The sequence below is a fragment of the Phoxinus phoxinus genome, assembly GCF_949152265.1.
Source record: "Phoxinus phoxinus genome assembly, chromosome: 24".
In the NCBI taxonomy this organism is placed as follows: domain Eukaryota; kingdom Metazoa; phylum Chordata; class Actinopteri; order Cypriniformes; family Leuciscidae; genus Phoxinus; species Phoxinus phoxinus.
This window is the reverse complement of record NC_136899.1, coordinates 19,226,980-19,248,153: the sequence shown is the minus strand read 5'-3', so window position 1 is coordinate 19,248,153 and position 21,174 is coordinate 19,226,980. Positions and strand designations below refer to the sequence as shown.

Genomic DNA, 21,174 nt, shown 5'->3' with positions numbered 1-21,174 from the left:
TTGTTTATTATTTACTACAGTATGCGTTTAGAATAGTGTATAGCATATGTAGTGTAATAGTGGTTGATACAGAGTAAAGGAAATTAGAAAAATACAGCCTTTATGTCAAAGTCAAGAATGCAACTAATTTAAAGCAATTTACACAATATATGTAACCTATAAACAAAGAGAAAGTACAGGGTTTACTTGCATAATGCATAATTTTCAGGCATTTAAGAAATGTCAATCTAGAACTGAAAATATTTGTTTTTGCGATAGGAAATGATCAAAGGGTCTGAGTGAAGTAATACTGCCTTTTCTATGCTGATAAGCGACATGGACTCGGATCCAGCTCAATTTCCAGACTCTACTTCCGCGTTTTACCACCCACCGCTGACGACTGAGAAGACTTTTTTACCTTGAATATGTCCTAGTGTATCACTCCGCAGGGTCAGTGAGACTTTTTAAAAATACCTCCATGCAGTTTTTAACAGAAATAACTTACATTTTTAGCACATCACACCTCATATATTCGGTTTATAGATGTTCTGTACGAGTTGTGCGCAGTTTAAAACGGAAACACTGTCTTAAACGTTAAAGTGGGTCTATTTGTCCGTTGCCGTGACAGGCAGTGTTTCGGTCTCTCTTAAACATGGCCACCATGATGGAGTAAACGCTACAACTTTAAAATTCATATAATCGAGGAAAACTATGCTTCTTTCCCCCAAATGAGGAATGTTTCGACCTGAAATATCGTACCAAACGCTTAATCCACATGAGAGCTTTGGGAAAAGTTTCTTTTTGGATTACATTCTGAATTAAGTTGGCTGGAAGCTGGAAAGGAAAAAAGAATTGCATCAATTCCGTAAGCATTCGCTACTCTTTCATCATTACATACGCTTTCTGTCGTGATTATTTGTTTATATGTTAATGTTTATAGTTGCGTTTGGGTAAAATGCGCGCTATTTTGATGTTTGAAGTGAAAAACAAGTGTTGTTTTGGTTTGCATTTGAAAGTGGCGATAGTTGCAGCCTGTGTGAGTGTGAACTGAACTGTGAGAAGAGTAACATTGAAACATTCTAATGACAGATTGTTATAAAGTCTGAGCGCACATATCAATCCGCGGCTTTACGTCGTTAATTTGATTGAGGTCTTTAAATAATGACATAACTCCCTCACCATTAGAATAAACGAAAGTATTACATTTCATACGGGACCTTAAAGGACAACAAGGAAGTAACGTGAAAAATATCTATCTGGGTTAAATAAGTTTGTATGTCGATGTTAGTTTCAGTTGAGAAAAGTGTGGACGACGTTGTTTAGTAAACGTCACACCGACGTTTGGTGGCAGAAAGTTGTTTTGTTTTCACATGGGTCCAGCCATCTTATTCGAGTCAAGATAAGAGCTGCTAAACTAACTAGTTTCCTTCAACCCAGGCTAATTTATCCCCAGGGCTAACCAGCTGCTTTAACATGTTGGTTGTATAACTGGGGATTCTAACTTCCTTAGTTGTGCCTGCTTTTATCAAGTTATTACGAAGTACTAGCCTATATGCTTTTCCAGCTGTACAGGGTTAGTTGACATGACATGTCACGCAGTGACAGCAGTGTGTGACGTGTTATACGGGGTCTACAACCATTATTTTCTGATTCTTGTGCAATTCTTGTAAATAGTTTTTATGAGCTTGTATTAGTTAAGGGACATGGGATATCTTTCATTCTTTTTAAATCTTTGTCTCACTACAGGACTATTTAAGTGAACAGCTGAATTATTATAAATGAAATGTGAAAAATGTAAAAGTGTTTAGTTAATGTCTTGTATTGCGTAACGTATTGTCATCCACCCAAAGACACTAAAAGGGATAGTTCACCCAAAAATTAAAATTATCCCATGATGTACTCACCATCAAGCGATCCTATGTGTATATCTTCTTTCAGATGAACACAATCAGAATTATATATATATATATATATATATATATTAAAAAATTGCTTTTCCAAGCTTTCATTATAGATCCAGTTGGTAGTGAATGGCAGTTCTGATTTTGAAGTCCAAAAAGTGCATCCATCCATCCATCATAAAAGTAATCCATACGACTCCAGGAGGTTAATAAAGGCCTTCTGAAGCAAAGCGATAGGGGTTTTGTAAGAAAAATATCCATGTTTAAAACTTTAAAAACGAAAATAACTAGCTTCCGGCAGACGGCCTACGCAAAGTCGTCTTAAGCCAAAAGAGTAACTCCTGATGCGATGTAGGAGTAGCGTAAGCTCTGATGCGTCTCCCGGTTCAAATAAAGAAGGCTGGGCAACACACTCAAGCTCCTCATCTCTTATATGGAAATCCTCAGACATTTCTCTTCAAAAATTTCTCGTTTTAGACATCTAGGCTAATTCGTGACTGGTGTTTTGTTTTGCTCTTTCCTCTGCGCTTCCACATTCGTCAATACGTCGTGCGTCAGGTCAGGGGCTACTCTTTCGTTACCGTAAATCGATGCGTACAGCCGTCTGTCGGAAGCTAGTTATCATTGCTAATAAAGTTTTAAATATGGATATTTTTCTTACTCAAACGCACCAGAAGGCTTTTATTAACCCCCTGGAGCCGTGTGGAGTTCTTTTATGATGGATGGATGCACTTTTTTTGGGCTTCAAAATGTTGTCCTCCATTCACTGCATTTATAAAGCTTGGAAGAGGCAGGAATTTTTTTTAATACCAGTCCGATTGTATTCGTCTGAAAGAAGAAAGTCATACCTAGGATGGCTTGAGGGTGAGTAAACATGACGATATAAAAATAATAATAATCATATTAAACAGTTTTGTTCCTAAAGTGTTTGGAGTGCCATGATGTGACCAAGACCGCACACCACACACTAACCTATTCCATTCACCAACAACCAGAGTCCTACGGAGTCCTTAGGGGACATAGTGGTGGACAGAAAATATGAGATGGTAGGAACAATAACAAGTCAGTGCTTTTGCGTTCTCTCGCAAATGTTTTACGTTCCCCCGAGAAACGTTGCGTCCGCTCGCAAAACCTTCGTGTTCCCTCGCAGAAACTTTTGTTTTCGCTCGCAAATCTTTTTGTGTTCTTTGCGGGACGCGAGTGAACGTAAAGTTTCTAGGGAGAACGCAAAACATTTGCGAAGAGAACGCAAAAGCATAGCCAAATAATGTTTTCCTCCCATCTCATTTTTGTCCCTTTAGGGGCTACGTAGAGTCCCGACTGTGAACACGGGAAATTTTGCAAAATCTATCATGTTGAAACATGACTTTAGAGTAAATAAACAGACGGTCAAGAAGAAATGCCATAATAGGGTAAGTGTACCTATTAAGCCCATGTACCCTTTAAGCCCACTTTCAACTTTGAAGTCTAATATAAAAAATATGTAAAATATATTTTTTGCTGCTCCTTATTTTAACCAATCCAGTGATTTGTAACCTACCTGACATTTTTTATTGAATGCATTAATAGTGTTTGGACTGCTTTTAACTGAAAATTTGCTGAAAATAAAGAAAAACTTTCTACGGAGTAGATTCAATCACTCTTAAACGCTCACACCACAGGAAAACTGATAAGATAATCTGTAGAGCCATCAAGATAATCGGGACTTTACCCAGGATTGTCGGAAGGGGAGAATTGGGCCCAAAATCAGCCTGATTGATGATCTTGTAATGTGTGGGTGCCTTTCGGCTATGTTTGGAATAGCATACACTGAAAAAAGAAAAAAAACCCTGTCATTTTAAAGATTTAATATCACGATAGTGGTTACCAGGTTTTTTTTTTTTTTAAATACAGTGTACAAATATTTTACTATTTAAAAATGTAATAAAAAAAAAAATCGACTAAATCTGTCCTGTAACTAACATACTAAAAGCCACCATAACAAAACGGGGTAAAGGGAAAGCACTTGAAGTTCATCAAAAGTTGCTGTTCCACAAGCTGAGGTAAATACTAATATATAGAAGGTGCATACAGTGTCATGCATGCATACAACACACCATCATGATAACACATAATAATGCAATAAACATAAATTTAACAACATAAGATGTAACAAAAAACCATACAAGTGATAGACAAACAATCTAAGAAGAAACATCAAGTGTGTGAGGTTTCTCAGGGAATTCTGGGGATGTCAGTTCATTATAAAAAAAATGCAGCTTCCAAAACCGTTACATTTAACAGTATTCATATGAGTAGGCTAATTAATTACATGAAATGTAAGGTTATAGGCCTATATATTACAATTTCCCATTATATAGCCTAGGCCTAGTAAGGGAACTTACTGTTAACCAATGAACAGATTTTTTTTTTTACTGTATACATTTTTTTTTTTTTACAGTTAATGTTTATATGTATACTGTGCACAGTTTTCTAATTTTCTGTATGAAAGTAATGACTAGCCTGGCAGAGCACAATATGCACACACTGTATGACAGAATGCACATTTAATTTCCAGTGTGATTTAATTCACTCATTATTTGACTAGACTACTGACAGTTAAGACCGATTTACACACATGCAAACTGATTATTTGAAATATAAATAGTAGAAAATATATTGGGCAGTATTGATAGTGCACAGTATTTAGTAAGCTTTCTCAATTCTGAACATTGCCTTCCCGCTGCTTCTGCAGCTCTGCTGAATGATTCTCATAATAGTAGGAGACCAATTTTCACTTTAAGTGGTTTAATGAGACACATGAGAATTGGTTGAGTTCAGTTGCATCAATGGCAGCCTCTCCAGAGGAGTTCAGATCAGACCTATTCATCTCAATTCACCACAGCGAAGCTCCTCGACCTTGCACAGAATCTGCGAACATACAAACACTGTTTAAGAAAACGGACTGAAACCAAAAGTTTTAAACAACCACCCCGTTTTAGTTCTTAAGTTACTGCTAAATCAAAAAGGTGTTTTTGTTTAAATTCGATGTCACATGTCACAGCGGGAATGACGGTCACATTTTTGTCTCACACAGTGTTGTTTTCATAAACAAGTCCCACGGTACCTGGATGTTGTCTGGTGTTACATGCGTTCAGTGATCATTGACACCACAAGCCCTCTGGTTTGGGCTACTTAATGTCCAGTCCCTCGCTTGGGCCAGTGCTGTTGAGTTTCAAGTTGCTATTTCGTCACATTCGTCTCAGTGAGAAGTTACCGAGACTAGTATCTGGTGAAGGATTGACTTGCCCTAGCGTGCTCGGTTTACCATTGATACCTGAAAACGAAGTCTGAATTCAGTAGAGCAGAGTTTGATGTGGCAGGAATTCTGTCACTGATTCTTATAGATCTTCATTGTGTATCCCAACAATGCTGATCTTTATTTATTTAAATCTGTAATAGTCATGCATTATTTTAAGTATGAAGTCTTTAGCTGGTTTGCTATAGGCCTATAAATATTGACAACAACTTTTTGACAACTGTGTTCAGTATAATTTATGGCTTTATTTGTGGGTATCTGTTCAGACTGCTCACTGCCACAGTCTCCTGTAAGTTCTGATAAGATAAAGTCCATAATCTGATTGTGAATGTATTAACATGCGTGTGATAGAAGTTTGGTCCTCCTTATGTCACCCTATAACTGTCTTGTACATGGATTTGGTTTATGGACTAAAACAGCAGGAGCATGCCATCATTAACACTGTAATCATCTTCAATAGTAGGCTATAGCAAGATATGGACATTCATAGTACAATGTTTTTAGTGTGAAAAGATCACTTACTAACCTTTCGTGTGTAAAGTTATATTTTCTTATTACATTACACCGTTGAGTGTAAACCCTGTAATGCTGTTAAACACAGTTTTAAAAAATTTTGCAACACAAATAATATTTAGTTTTAAGGTAGGGGAGTTAATTAAAGTGACCCCCCCCCCAAATTTAAGCTTTTAAGCTTTTTTAAAAGGTGACATATTATGCCCCTTTTCACAAGATGTAATATAAATCCATGGTGTCCGCAGAATGTGTAAAATTTCAGCTCAAAATACCCCCTCAGGAAGAGGCTGCTAGTCAACTTTTAGACTGCACCTGGACGTTTCTGAATGGTTAGTGGATGTACTACTGTATGTAGCCTAGTTGTTGTGGAGTTACATTGATTCATCTTATCGACTTGCATGTACCGTCTTGTTTTACACAATTATTTGTGTAAAACGCATCTTTTACATAAGTTGACACAGAGATGCACCGATTGATCGGCTGGTGGCCGGAATTGGCCGATTTTCACGTGATCGGCCACGACCGACCGGTCAGTCTGACTTAAATGCCGATTTTATGACGATCAAATGGACCCGCACGCCGCATGATTAACATCGCGAAACATCACACGTGCACATGGAACGCAATTATGGCCGTTTCACACCGCAAGCGCGAGCGGCGCGTATTTTTTCCGGCATTCATGTTAAACAATGAGTGCATTCACACCGAGAGCAGGAGCGTCGCGTGAGCGTCAAGCAGGAGCGCCGTGTGAGTAGCAGTGAAGCGCGGGCATGCTGCACTGCTCACGCTCAATTAAAGTGAAATGACACTTTTGATGGACAAAATAAATATGATTTCACACAAAAAGTGCCCAAAATGCACATATTTTGTATGTCTATTGTGTTTTAACCAACAAGAACTGGAGTAGGCTGTGTTGGAAAAGAAAATGAAGTCTCAAAAATATTTATAGAAAATGTACCCATGTAAACTTGTTTTTATTATTCAGTTTGGTTAAAAGTAGCCTATGTGGAGTTTTATGGAAAACAAATATAGAAAAAAAAATATTTGTGTGTGCTGTAAAGTGGTTAGAAAAAATTAAATCTGTATCGGCAGGTCAAACTCAATGAAAAATCGGAATCGGCCTAGAAAATTGTAATCGGTGCATCTCTTTATAAGACAGTTGTGACATTTTTTGGTTCAAAATACTACAAGGATGAAGCCTGAGCGAGAGATTGCATGCTTTGCTCAAACTTTTGCCATTGGGTTAGAAGTGGTTACACTGTTGTCGTTTGCGAAAACCAAATGTCGGCGCCACTGGTGGAAACGTACAGATTAAGGGGCGGTAATATTATAATAAGATCCCCTTCCTAGGTCAGAAGAGAGAGAGAGACCGAGAGAGAGACCCACCCACTACATGGCCCCACTACAAAAATATGTGAATAAAATGGTTGTTGTTTTTGTATAATAAATAAGGTTATGATACCCAAAATTGCAGTGAAATTTAACAATTCTTGATTCCAATTTAGATTTCACAGCTAAAACAACTAACTAATAAAAATGTCAAAGATACGGTAATTAAAGACAAGTAAACAGTCAGTCAATAACAGAAGAACAAATAAATAATGAAGCTAGCAATAACACAAATTAATAAATACAAAAGAACAAAGATACAAATGTCATAATCAGTGCTTTTAAGTTTTTCAGGTTGGTCTAACTAACAGTAGTTCTCAGGTACATAAATTGAATAAAGTAATCAAATGTAAAATAACACTGCAATGTTTACTCGCAAAGGTGGGCATTTTGAGATACATTTGTGTGAATTTGTCTTTTAAATGCAGGGAAACGTGAAAGTGAATTAAATTTATTATTTGCACGCTGATTAGGGCTGCACGATTAATCAAAATTAACATATCGCACTTAAACCATTTTGGCTTATGTAAATTATGAAATCAAAGGCTGCGATTTCTTTTTTTGCAGCTTGTCAGTGACGCACGGCTCTGTGATCAGTACTAAATGCTGCTCCATCTGACAACACTGCGAGTTTGAGTCGCTTATATCGTGCATTTGAAAAAGCAAAGTGCTTCAAACATCTTTCCAAACATGAGAAGCATTTATGAACCTCTTGTCCAACAAAAGACAACATTCAATAACATGTTTTTACTCCAAACTCACTTCTTAACGACAGTTGAGCATCCTTCTGTGAGATGTGGCTTCTTATTACACATAATAAGGCAGTTGTGTGTTTATTAGTCAAGCTTAATCAATCAAAGCGTTTCAATCTTCTGTTTATTCAGCTGCAGATAGTATGATGCCCATAGGGATTTCCTGGAATGACGGGGCATAGGCTACTTCTGCGGGGCATATTTGGAGTTTCTGCACAAGAGCGCCCTCTGGCTTTCAGATGCAGCAGCTTTTACTACTGATCACAGAGCTGTACTTCACTGACAAGCTGCGCATTAAATAATCGCAGCCTTTGCCAAATCGAGTGCGGTTTAATTTTGAGTAATCGTGCAGCCTAAAGTGATTGAGACTCCGATGTGTGTGCTTTGGTTGTGTGCACACAAAAACTTACACAGAGTTCTCTTTCGCTTGAATTCCTAAATTGGCAAGGCTTGAAAACGCGTGCAAATTATAAACTTTCTTGACCATGCAGGACTGGTCTGATCGGGACAGTGACCGTTCCTTCAAATGTCACACTGAAAGGCGCGCCTGCATCCGCCATGTTAAGCACTGAATGAATGACAGGGTCCCCAATGTCGCGCAAGGTAAATAAGAGGATGACATTTAGTGGAGAAGACTTGTAATAAGATTAACATCAATCAGATATTTTGTTCAATGTTTGCGGAAATAATTACAGAAAAAAAAAAAAAATTGTCTTTTGAGAATCTATCGAATCGACCACATTTAAAAAAAACGCACACAGTGCTTACATCTACTTTTTCTGTGAATACTCGACATTTTGGCATTTTTACATATTTCTGTGTGTATCTGGCCGTTTATGCACACGACAAAAGACAAAGGCTAATGCTTGTACTTGTTCCACTCGGAGTGCGGTTGGTAGCGGAATCAGTTTCGTGGCTTATTGCGCTTTTAATATTTATTTTTAATATCTAGCACACCCCTCTCTTTTCTTTCTCATTCATGTTTCGTTATTAATAACTTCAATCAGCATCATCAACTGAAAGCTGCATGGATTACCATAAATACGACACATTTATAAGACATAAAATGTCTCTATGGCAAAAGCGAAAGTATCCGGAGAAATGTCTCAAAACACCAGTTTAAATAAAAGGATATGTTTGTCCAGTCACTTTTTTTATATACTTGAGTACATTTCTGTTAAAAAAAATTTCACCATTACCACAAACAAGCTACTAAGCTGAGTGCAGGAACGCTCTACCATAGAAACGTAAGCGGTTTGCAGTTGATTGTTGTCATTTCAGTTGAGACCTGGCGAGCCTTAGGTTCCTGACTGCTGCTCTAAAAAGATCCATCTTAACTGCCTTAATAACTGTCTATTACCTGTCTAAAAAAATAAAAAATAAATGTCATTAAACCATGCACTCCGATTGACTCGCATGAGCCAAACTTATGAAATCGCTCATACCTCCTCAGATCACATCATTTTGTGGACAATTAATAGAAATGCTCACTCTTTCTAAAGAAATGTGACGTAAACATATTTTATCAATATTTTTCTAAATGTGTAAGCCTAAGCCTTGGGACTTAAAAGCCTTAAAGGGCACCTATTATGCCCCTTTTCAAGTCTCTGATGTCCCCAGAGTGTGTATGTGTATTACCCAACCGATAATTTTCCCCAGCATTTTTAAATTGTCACTTTTGGGGCTCAGAAAAATGCACCGTTTTAGTGTGTATCCCTTTAAATGCAAATGAGCTGTTGCTGCCGGCACAGAGGGCGGAGCCTCACAAGCTCGTGCTGAGAGCCAAGACAATCTAATCTGATAATATCAGAACAGAAACTCTCAGTAGAGGTGTTCATTTCGACCTGGAGTCAATAATGCCCACAGAGTCAGATAATATATGCTGTATGGAGGATGGAGGAATAGTCTAGTTTAATTACGGTTATAACTTATTTTTCATCTTGCTTTTATCCACTATTAGTACAAGCCTGCTGTAGTGTCCGAATGATGGCCAAAAATGTTCTGATGAGTTTAATGAAGTTTATTGTACATCACACAAAAGATGAAGCGTCAGTTTTACTCCAGAAAATCACTGTAAGAGCTGAATAAACACAGTATAAGAAGTGCGGATTAAAGTCTTATCCATAAACTCTCTCTCTTTCCCTTTCATTATCATCAACATGCACAGCGAAGTACACAAAACTCTTGTTTTGTTAACAGTAAACAAATTTACGCACCTTTTCAGTGGGTGCTTAATAAACTGGTAAACTTTATATCCGTAAAACGACTCGATGAGTTTTGTCATAAAGTGCGCGCTCTCACTTGCGTTTCTGCCGTGATCAGTAATGTTAGGCCTATCGCTCCGGAGGAGATTATAAACTGCATCGAGTAACAACGGGAGTAAATGAAGACTGCTATGTTCATTCTTACATCCAACAACAAAACACCTCAATCACAGGAGATATTCTACAGCTGCTCCGGCGTCGAACAATGTTGGACCGTGTTTAGCTCACTCAGGACTGGTCTATACTAAAACTGCAGTGTCAGTCAACAGTTGTGGGCGGGGCTTGTGCAAATCTACGTCACGTTGCCCCGAATCTGAGAACGGCTTGTTCTGAGACAGTGCATGATTTATGGGGATAAAAAAAAAGCAATGGGTGGATTTTTATCATTATAGGGTGGTTGTGTACACACACTGCAAACACACATTTATGTTCAAACGCCATGTAAAAGTGAATTTTGTATAATAGGTGCCCTTTAATGAGTTTAATGAGTTGTTTTGTGCATTCCTGTGATTGTAAATAAATGGAATTGGTGCAACTGAATAGTTACGTGTTCTCTTTTTATAATGTTAAATATAATACCAGTTTGATTCAGCATGATTGCTGTGCACTCCTGACACACATTAATACATTACTGTCACTGTAAAAAAAATATTGTAAAACATAGGTCAGATATCGATGCTGTAATCGTAAGTCTTTTTTGTAAAGACCAAACGTCTGCTTCTGTCATTCTCATTTTGCAATCTAGCTAGTTTTCAGTCAGCTGGTGAAATGGTTGGGTTGTGTGACGTCGTTCTACGGGGTTGGGTTTTAGGGTAGGGCTGCAGGGGCTACTGGCCCGAGTGGAAAAGCAACTTGATTTTGGCCTCAGGGCTTGAGGTCAGAGGCTATTGGCCCCGCCCGGCACGCTGTTAGCCCTGACTCGCACTGGCCCGACAGTGGAAAAGCGGCTAATATTGGTCGATCTCTAATTTGCATTTATTTGAATAAAAACAAGTGTTTTAATGTAATGTGTTTTATGTAAGAATTTTTTTAATGAGTAGTAAATTACCTTTTGAGAATAGTGAGAATGGCCCTCATTTATCAATCTTGCGTCGAAACGGGCGTATATGTTGGCGTAAGATTATGCTTACACTCCTCTCACCGCCTGATTTATGAAGCTGTGCGTACCTTTGCAATTCAGGTGTACGCAATACCTGCCTCTTGATAAATGCCGCGGCTGAAAACGATCGTCATTAGATTAACACGCCCCTATATATTCACGTCTCCGCCTCCCCCACGCCCTCATTTTACGCCATGGACACGCGGAAGACGGCAAAGAGGAGAAACTTCTCCGGTGGAAATCCAGTTTAAATCGCTGTTTGGTTGAGCAAATTACCTATCACAACAATGCATTATTTTACAGAACGTGTTTTGAAACTATTAGCGTTGAATTTCGCATGACGTCACATGTAATGGGGTGTACAATAGTGATGATGATATGAATAATTGCATGACAATTTGTAATATTCTTCTTAATAGTATTATGATTTTGATTAGGCTATTAATGACGCTGTTAATGATAATATCTTTAGTTTGTCAGTGCGTTTTGTGGTGTTAGGAATTGTTTTTCTGCGCATTTCAGCACTAACTCAAAACGTGCGTACATGTACACCACCTCCTGAGCTGGCGTAGGACTTGAGCGTGCAGTACGCCAACCAACGTCCATATTGATAAATCGCAAAGTCACCGTGGTTTTGGGTGTACGCCAGGTGTACGCTGGAAGTTTAGATGCATTGTGAATTCTAGAATGAGGATTTTGCCTGGATTTGTGTTTTGCAGTTGTGAGGTGGACCGTTGAACACATTTGCTTGTTTCTGATGTTTTCATTGAAGTATTTTTGTGTGTGTTAAAATTATGATTTTTTTCTTTGGTAATGACACATAACTCGCATGATTTTAAGTAAGGCACGATTCGAACCAGGCATCACAGTTTGAAACGCATGTGACTCTTGGATTAATTGCTAAGTTCAACCATTGAGCGAAAATTTATCATTTTCACGTGTTTTAGGTCCGTCAGTTTAAACATTCATGAGATTTTAAACCATTTGAGTGTAAGAAGACGTGAAAGCTGTTTTCTGTGCGCACGCCAAATTCCGTTCTCTTTCAGTTTGAGCTGACTCACAAATGTACTCTTATACAACTTTTCCTCTCCTCAACATGGACTGAGTGTTCCCGGGGGCGGGTTTATGTACATTTTAGGGTTGGTGATGTCACTAAACCCGGAGGAATGTCGTGTGTCCATACCAGCCGTTTGGTGTAGTCCTTTTCTTTAAAAGCAAATATCTTCCTTTGCTTTGAACTTTGAGCGTTGTAACTTTGCAGATGTTGTTTATGCTCAAACAGCAACATTACACACTAACTACAGTTAGAAGAGTGAAATCATACTTTACCACCCCTTTAATCAAACAACAAAATACAAAGAGAATCACTTTTGTAGCTGTAACAAAGATTTGTTATATTTAGCCTAATACAGTGAAGACTATGCAGTGTTATTTTACATTTTACTTCAATTTATGTATAAATACTGTTAGACTTACCTGAAAAACATAAAGCACTGTTTCTTTCAATTGTAAGTTGTTCTATTGATTATTCAACATTTGAAGTGAATCAAAAAAGTTAAAGGGTTAGTTCACCAAAAAATGAAAATAATGTCATTAATGACTCACCCTCATGTCGTTCTAAGCCCGTAAGACCTCCGTTCATCTTCGGAACACAGTTTAAGATATTTTAGATTTAGTCCGAGAGCTTTCTGTCCGTCCATTGAAACTGTATAAGTATACTGTCCATGTCCATAAAGGTAATAAAAACATCATCAAAGTAGTCCATGTGACATCAGTGGGTTAGTTAGAAGTTTTTGAAGCATCGAAAATACTTTTTGGTCCAAAAATAACACAAAATAAGACTTTATTCAGCATTGTATTCTCTCCCGGGTCTGTTGTCAATCCTTCACAGTTACGCTTCTGACGTAAGACGCTGATGATGTGTTATCTGGTGCGCCCGAGCTTCATTTATAGACTGAGGGAAACGCAGAATATAGCGTGCGTCTCCCTCAGACTGTAAACGAAGCTCGGGCGCACCAGATAACACGTCATCAGCGTCTTACGTCATCAGCGTCTTACGTCAGCAGCGTCACTGCGGAGTCGTGAACGCAGATTGACAACAGACCCGGGAGAGAATACAATGCTGAATAAAGTCTTATTTTGTGTTATTTTTGGACCAACAAGTATTTTCGTTTGCTTCAAAAACTTCTAACTAACCCACTGATGTCACATGGACTACTTTGATGATGTTTTTATTACCTTTATGGACATGGACAGTATACTGTATATACAGTTTCATTGGACGGACAGAAAGCTCTCGGACTAAATCTAAAATATCTTAAACTGTGTTCCGAAGATGAACGGAGGTCTTACGGGCTTAGAACGACATGAGGGTGAGTCATTAATGACATTATTTTCATTTTTGGGTGAACTAACCCTTTAATCAAAGTTGTCCTAAGACAAGAACCACCAAATGTTGACTAATGTATTTATCTATGCTTGTAAAAAAAAAGCATGCAGATTCACACACGTGCCAAAATTACTGAATTAACTTTTTGTAATAGGGAATCTTTAACATTTTGCTATATGTAGCCTAGAGCTAGATTTGAATCATTTTCTAAAGAATACCAATATTAACATATCCAAATAAACTCTGTTGTCTTATACCTTTAATTACATGTTGTTTAATGAACGCCACAGTAACGTTTTTTGGTTCATTTAGAGTTGGACATGTGTGTCAGTTAGTCAGTCTTTCAAATCTCTAATCTCTAATCTTTTTAAACTCTGAATCTTTTTGACTGACTCATTAGAAAGAACTGGTTTTCATAAGTAAGTTTTGTTGTTGTTGTTGTTGTTGTTGTTGCAAATCAGACATGACTTGTGTTCTTTGTTGTGTGCAGGAAACCTTTAAAAATGAAAGTAAAATGTGAACAGGGATTCAAACATGCAGTGCATCTCCACTGGCATGGAGCAGAGTGAGCGTTTTCTAGTTCATTCCTAATCATAGGAATGCTTGTGCTGCCGTGCGCATTTTACTTCGTCCTTGTTTATTATTATTACTTTTATTTGTATAGTGTATTTCACACATTAACCAGTAATTCAGTTTCACATTCCCAGGCAATGCAACATCAACAATGCAACAATATGAATGTCTTGCTCTTACAGGCGATAAAATCACTGTTCTGAACTTGTCAATGTCAGTTGTTTTGGAATATCGGGAGAAACTTCTTTTACTTGAAACTTCTTTTTACTTTTTACTCAACGTGCCACGTTTTTATAATACCGTGTCATGCGTTAGACGCTGCAACAGACGTTGGATGCGAGCGCAGCGGTTAAAGACAAAAAGGCAGCACATTTATACAGATAGAATGATGATAAAACTGTCCCCCAACCAAATTTTTGGTTTTCTGCACGCTTTAAATCAGACACAGAGATCAATTAGTTTGGAACTATATAACATGATTTAGCAACAGAAAGAGAGATTGTGCGTGTGCATTATTTGCATCTATGGAGCATCCCTCTAATAATAATAAAGCTGCAAGTTTAATACTATCAAAAACAGATACATTACCACTTTGTGGTTGCTTTTTAGCTTTTCATTATGTTAATAAACCTATTTTATTAATAAATATCACTTTGCTAAGTTTATGTGCAATGCCTTTGCCCACCCCCCGCAAAAATAAAATAAAAAAGCCTCCGTCACAGCCCTACACTCGCATGGATGTTGCTGGGCATTATGGTACTCCACCAGACTTCACAGTCCAAAGCTGTGAAGTTGCTAATAACAGATTGGCGTAAGCTGGCAGATATTCTGGCTTTCTGGTTCTCTTTTGTGAGCAATGCAGCATGCTATATTTAGCAACTTTATCCCTAGTGTTTGCACCTGTGTTATCTTCAGTGTATTGCATAAGCCACATAATAAACTCATGAATGTTGCAGTTACCACATGGACATGTATCCTATATGTAAATGTTGCATTTGGGAGGTTGGGTACACTCTTATTCAAGTTGTTTGTAGGACAGATTACACGTTGAGCTAATTTGACCCAGGAATTTGGTTTATTTAACCCTGCTATTTCCCATATACGTTTTGTCTTTTAGAAATGAAGTGTTCACTTCTGTAAAGCGGTAAGACTGACTCATGGATTAATCTTTGTAGTTGATTATTTTCCATTGTTGATAATAATCGATTTTATCGAAACAAATATGATTAACAATTAGTCCATCAGTCAGTCACGCTGCTTTAGTGAACAACCCATTTCTAAAGACAAAACACATATGGAAAATAGCGAAGGACACAGTGAGCTGCTGCGGGAAAGGTACATGATCCAAGTTGTCTAAAGCATGAGAATGTTTTATATTTATAAGCGCTTCAAACTAAAGCATTTACCGCGTCTTGCTTTGACAGGTGCGTGTGCTGTTTAATGGCTTTGACACATTTCCTCAGCACATAACTTACATTTCATGGTTATATCCTTACCTGTAAATGTTAGAAACTCCCGCGATTTAATATATTCTGACAACAAGTGTCTTGTTAAACTTCAGTGTTCAATGAACGAGCGCCGGTGGGTGCATACGCGTCAAACAAGACGAAGCGCAGTGGAACAGGAGCACAATAATTCTGACTAATACACACACTTTGCTAAAACATTTTTTGTTAGAAATTAAGTTGTAGGTTTAAAATTCTTCATGTACCATAAGTAATCATATTTATGATTAACAGTAACAGATTAACAGTAAATGCATGGTGGTATAGCCCATTAATGTAATTTAATTACAGACGAGTGAATGTGTTCCTCAAACCTCAAGTTAACATTTTGTGCTTTTATTTTTGTTTATTATCATTTCTAATTAGGGCCCAAGCCTTGAAAAGGCGAAGGCCCTATTGTTTTCCTCCGGATTATTCTTCATTATTAGGGCCCAAGCCTTGAAAAGGCGAAGGCCCTATTGTTTTCCTTCGGATTATTCTTCTTTATTATTTATTATTTATTATTATTATTATATTACTACCTTTTGGGCACTTTTGGGGGCCTTAACGTGCTCAAAAACTCTTGAAACTTTGCACAAATGTCAGAACCCGCGGCCATTAGAGCCGGACTGAAGCTGGTACCCGGGCGTGGCAGGAGGGCTCGACAGCGCCCCCTGGAACGCGGTCCGAAAACTTGGTCCATAAATCAAACACGCTTGCGTGGAATAATATGAAACTCGGTACACTTATAGATCTCATCGGTTCATATATCCTTCGTGCTCTGACTTTTTACCCCAGCCCAACAGGAAGTCGGCTATTTGGCGTAGTTTAAAAAACACATGCAATGGAATTTAAAATACTCCTCCTAGACGATTCAACCAATCACCACGAAACTCGGTGTGCATGAAGTCAAGACATGGAGGATGAAAAATTGCCAGGGGATTTTTGATATCTCGAACGGTTTGGCCGTGGCGAGGAAACGAATTTATGGCGAATATTGGAAACAGGAAGTGTGTTATAACATCCTCATACATTAACTGATCTTGATGAAACTTCAGCAGTGTGTTCGCTGTAAGAGGCCGATCACATGGATGTGACTATTGTGAGTCAAAGTTATAGCGCCACCAACTGGCAGCAGGAAGTGTGTCACTTTCAAAATGCTTTGAATTCACCCTCTTATTTTTACCCGATTTGCTTCAAACTTTATGTGTATAATGTAAACACACGGCAGATGTAGACCTGTGAAAGAATTATTGATATCTTAAATACTGTTGCCATGGCAACACTTTAAACTTTTATATTCTTTTTGGGTGCATTTGAGGCTCTTAACATGCTTCAAATTGCATGAAACTCAACATGCATATCAGATTTATTAGGTACTAGGCATGTGTGAAGTTTCAGAAACGGGCGCGGTGGAGGGGCTCAGTAGCGCCACCTTTAGTCAAAAATGGGGTATTAGTTTTACCTACAGTAACAAAAATCGGTATTTATATTTATCTCCACGAGCCGGACAACTTTCTAATTGACAGTCATTAGCTCCGACCAACAGGAAGTCAGATATTTTGGTTTGAATGTGATTTGATGGGAATTTTGCCAGTCTCTCTCAGTGTCTGTGTGTGTGAGAGAGGAGGGGGGCTTTATTTTAACCCTTTCTCTGCTGTGTGGGACTTCTCGGGCACATTTGGGGCCCTTAACGTGCTCGAAAACTCTTGAAACTTTGCACACAGGTCAGAACCCGCGGCCATCAGGGCCGGCCTGAAGCTGATACCCGGGCGTGGCAGGGGAGCTCAACAGCGCCCCCTTGAACGTGGTCCGAAAACTTGGTCCATATATCAAACACGTTTGCATGTAATAATATGAAACTCGGTACACATATAGATTTAATCGGGCCGAACAACTTTCGTGCTCTAAGTTTTACGCCAGTCCAACAGGAAGTCGGCTATTATGGGTTGTTTAAAAAATGAATCCCCCTGGAATTTTATATACTCATCCTAAAAAATTATTTCGATCGCAACCAAACTCAGTCAACATGAAGTCAAGACATGGAGGATGCTAAATTGCGGACGGATTTTTGATATCTCGAACGGTTTGGCCGTGGCGAGGAAACGAATTTATGGCGAGAAAAGAGAAACACGATGTGTTATAACGTCTTCATACATTAACTGATCTTGATGAAACTTCAGTAGTGTGTTTTTTGTAAGAGGCCGATCACATGGATGTAACTAATGTGAGTCAAAGTTATAGCGCCACCAACTGGCAGCAGGAAGTGTGTTACTTTCAAGATGCTTTTGACTAAAGTGGGGGGGTTATTTTTACCTACAGTCACAAAACTCGGTATGTATTTTGTGCACATCGAGCCGGACAACTTTCTCATTTACAGTCATTAGCTCCGACCAACAGGAAGTCAGATATTTTGGTTTGAATGTGGTTTTGTCTCTCTCCGACAGAGTTCCCCCTGCCATTCTGTGTGTGTGTGTGTGTGTGTGTGTGTGTGTGTGTGTGTGTGTGTGTGTGTGTGTGTTGGAGGGGAGCAGAAAGACTCACACTGATACAAGCTCTAAAGCAGACTTCTTCTCGACAGTCAAAGCGGGGTTACGTTATTGCCCGTCGTGCACAGGAACCCGAAAGGCAATGGGGTGGCGGCTTTTTATATATATATATATATATATATATATATATATATTTAGGGCCCAAGCCTTGAAAAGGCGAAGGCCCTATTGTTTTTCTTCGGATTATTCTTTATAATTATTATTTTACTACCTTTTGGGCACTTTTGGGGGCCTTAACGTGCTCAAAAACTCTTGAAACTTTGCACAAATGTCAGAACCTGCGGCCATTAGAGCCGGACTGAAGCTGGTACCCGGGCGTGGCAGGGGGGCTCGACAGCGCCCCCTGGAACACGGTCCGAAAACTTGGTCCATAAATCAAACACGCTTGCATGAAATAATATGAAACTCGGTACACTTATAGATCTCACCGGTTCATAGGCCTATATCCTTCGTGCTCTGACTTTTTACCCCAGCCCAACAGGAAGTCGGCTATTTGGCGTAGTTTAAAAAACACATGCAATGGAATTTAAAATACTCCTCCTAGAAAATTCAACCAATCACCACGAAACTCGGTGTGCATAGAGTCAAGACATGGAGGATGATAAATTGCGAGGGTATTTTTGATATCTCGAACGGTTTGGCCGTGGCGAGGAAACAAATTTATGGCGAATATTGGAAACAGGAAGTGTGTTATAACATCCTCATACATTAATTGATCTGGATGAAACTTCAGCAGTGTGTTCGCTGTAAGAAGCCGATCACATGGATGTGACTATTGTGAGTCAAAGTTATAGCGCCACCAACTGGCAGCAGGAAGTGTCACTTTCAAAATGCTTTAAAATCACCCTCTTATTTTTACCCGATTTGCTTCAAACTTTATGTGTATAATGTAAACACACGGCAGATGTAGACCTGTGAAAGGATTATTGATATCTTAAATACTGTTGCCATGGCAACGCATCAAACTTTAATATTCTTTTTTAAAGTTTTTGAGACTCTTAACATGCTTGAAATTGCATGAAACTCGACAGACACTTTACATTTATTGCCTAGTACACTTGTGCAAAGTTTCAGAAACGGGCGTGGTAAGGGGCTCAGTAGCGCCACCTTTAGTCAAAAATGGGGTATTAGTTTTACCTACAGTAACAAAAATTGGTATTTATATTTATCTCCCCGAGCCGGACAACTTTCTAATTTACAGTCATTAGCTCCGACCAACAGGAAGTCAGATATTTTGGTTTGAATGTGATTTGATGGGAATTTTGCCAGTCTCTGTCTGTCTGTGTGTGTGTGAGAGGAGGGGGGGCTTTATTTTAACCCTTTCTCTGCTGTGTGGGACTTCTTGGGCACTTTTGGGGCCCTTAACGTGCTCGAAAACTCTTGAAACTTTGCACACAGGTCAGAACCTGCGGCCATCAGGGCGGAGCTGAAGCTGGTACCCGGGCGTGGCAGGGGGGCTCAACAGCGCCCCCTTTAACGGGGTCCGAAAACTTGGTCCATATATCAAACACGCTTGCATGTAATAATATGAAACTCGGTACACATATAGATCTCATCGGGCCGAACAACTTTCGTGCTCTAAGTTTTACGCCAGCCCAACAGGAAGTCGGCTATTATGGGTTGTATGAAAACGCACGCCCCTGGAATTTTATATACTCCTCCAAGAAATTTAATTTGATCTTCACCAAACTCGGTCAGCATGAAGTCAAGACATTGAGGATGCTAAATTGAGGATGGCTTTTTGATATCTCGAACGGTTTGGCCGTGGCGAGGAAACAAATTTATGGCGAGAAAAGAGAAACACGATGTGTTATAACGTCTTCATACATTAATTGATCTTGATGAAACTTCAGCATTGTGCTCGCTGTAAGAGGCCCATCACATAGATGTAACTAATGTGAGTCAAAGTTATAGCGCCACCAACTGGCAGCAAGAAGTGTGTTACTTTCAAGATGCTTTTGACAAAAGTGGGGGGTTAGTTTTACCTACAGTAACAAAACTCAGAATGTATTTTGTGCACATAGAGCCGGACAACTTTATCATGTACAGTCATTAGCTCCGACCAACAGGAAGTCAGATATTTTGGTTTGAATGTGGTTTTGTCTCTCTCTGCCAGAGTTCCCCCTGCCATTCTGTGTGTGTGAGTGAGTGTGTGTGTGTGTGTGCTGTGAGGGCACACACACAGACAGCCCCCCCTGTCTGTGTGTGTGGGGAGGGGGGCAGAAAGACTCTATTAAAAATAGGTATATTGTGCCATCTAGTGTTTTATACTATGAATATGTGTTTTTTTCTTTTAAACAAGTGTTTTAAAGTACAGTAATTTCAATGAATATATATACCACACTTCATAGGAATTTTCGGTGTTGTGCGGCCATTAGGGCCGCGCTGAAGATGATACCCGGGCGTGGCAGGGGGGCTCGCCAGCGCCCCCTGGAATGGGATTCAAAAACATGTCCATATCTCAAACACGCTTGCATGTAATAATATGAAACTCGGTACACATATAGATCTCATCGGGCCGAACAACTTTCGTGCTCTAAGTTTTACGCCAGTCCAACAGGAAGTTGGCTATTATGGGTTGTATGGAAACGCATGTTCTGGCATTTGAAACACTTCTCCTAGAGAATTCATCCGATGACCACGAAACTCGGTGTGCATGAAGCCAAGACATGGAGGATGATAAATTGCGAGGGGATTTTTGATATCTCGAACGGTTTGGCCGTGGCGAGGAAACAAATTTATGGCGAATATTGGAAACAGGAAGTGTGTTATAACATCCTCATACATAAATTGATCTTGATGAAACTTCAGCAGTGTGTTCGCTGTAAGAGGCCAATCACATGGGTGTGACTATTGTGAGTCAAAGTTATAGCGCCACCAACTGGCAGCAGGAAGTGTGTCACTTTCAAAATGCTTTGAAATCACCCTCTTATTTTTACCGATTTGCTTCAAACTTCATCTGTATAATGTAAACACACGGTGGA

The 21,174-nt window shown here is 39.0% G+C and overlaps 1 protein-coding gene across 7 annotated transcripts in view; it reads left to right on the top strand.

The window, feature by feature from the left end:
• The first annotated feature begins 602 nt into the window (after positions 1–602).
• Positions 603–21,174, top strand: part of kmt2ca (lysine (K)-specific methyltransferase 2Ca) — a 159,134-nt gene continuing 138,562 nt past the window's right edge. For all 7 annotated transcript variants that reach the window (XM_079602700.1, XM_079602699.1, XM_079602697.1 and 4 more), the window contains exon 1: positions 603–844. The gene's annotated coding sequence lies outside the window, so the exon portion shown is untranslated. The remainder of the gene's footprint in view (positions 845–21,174) is intronic.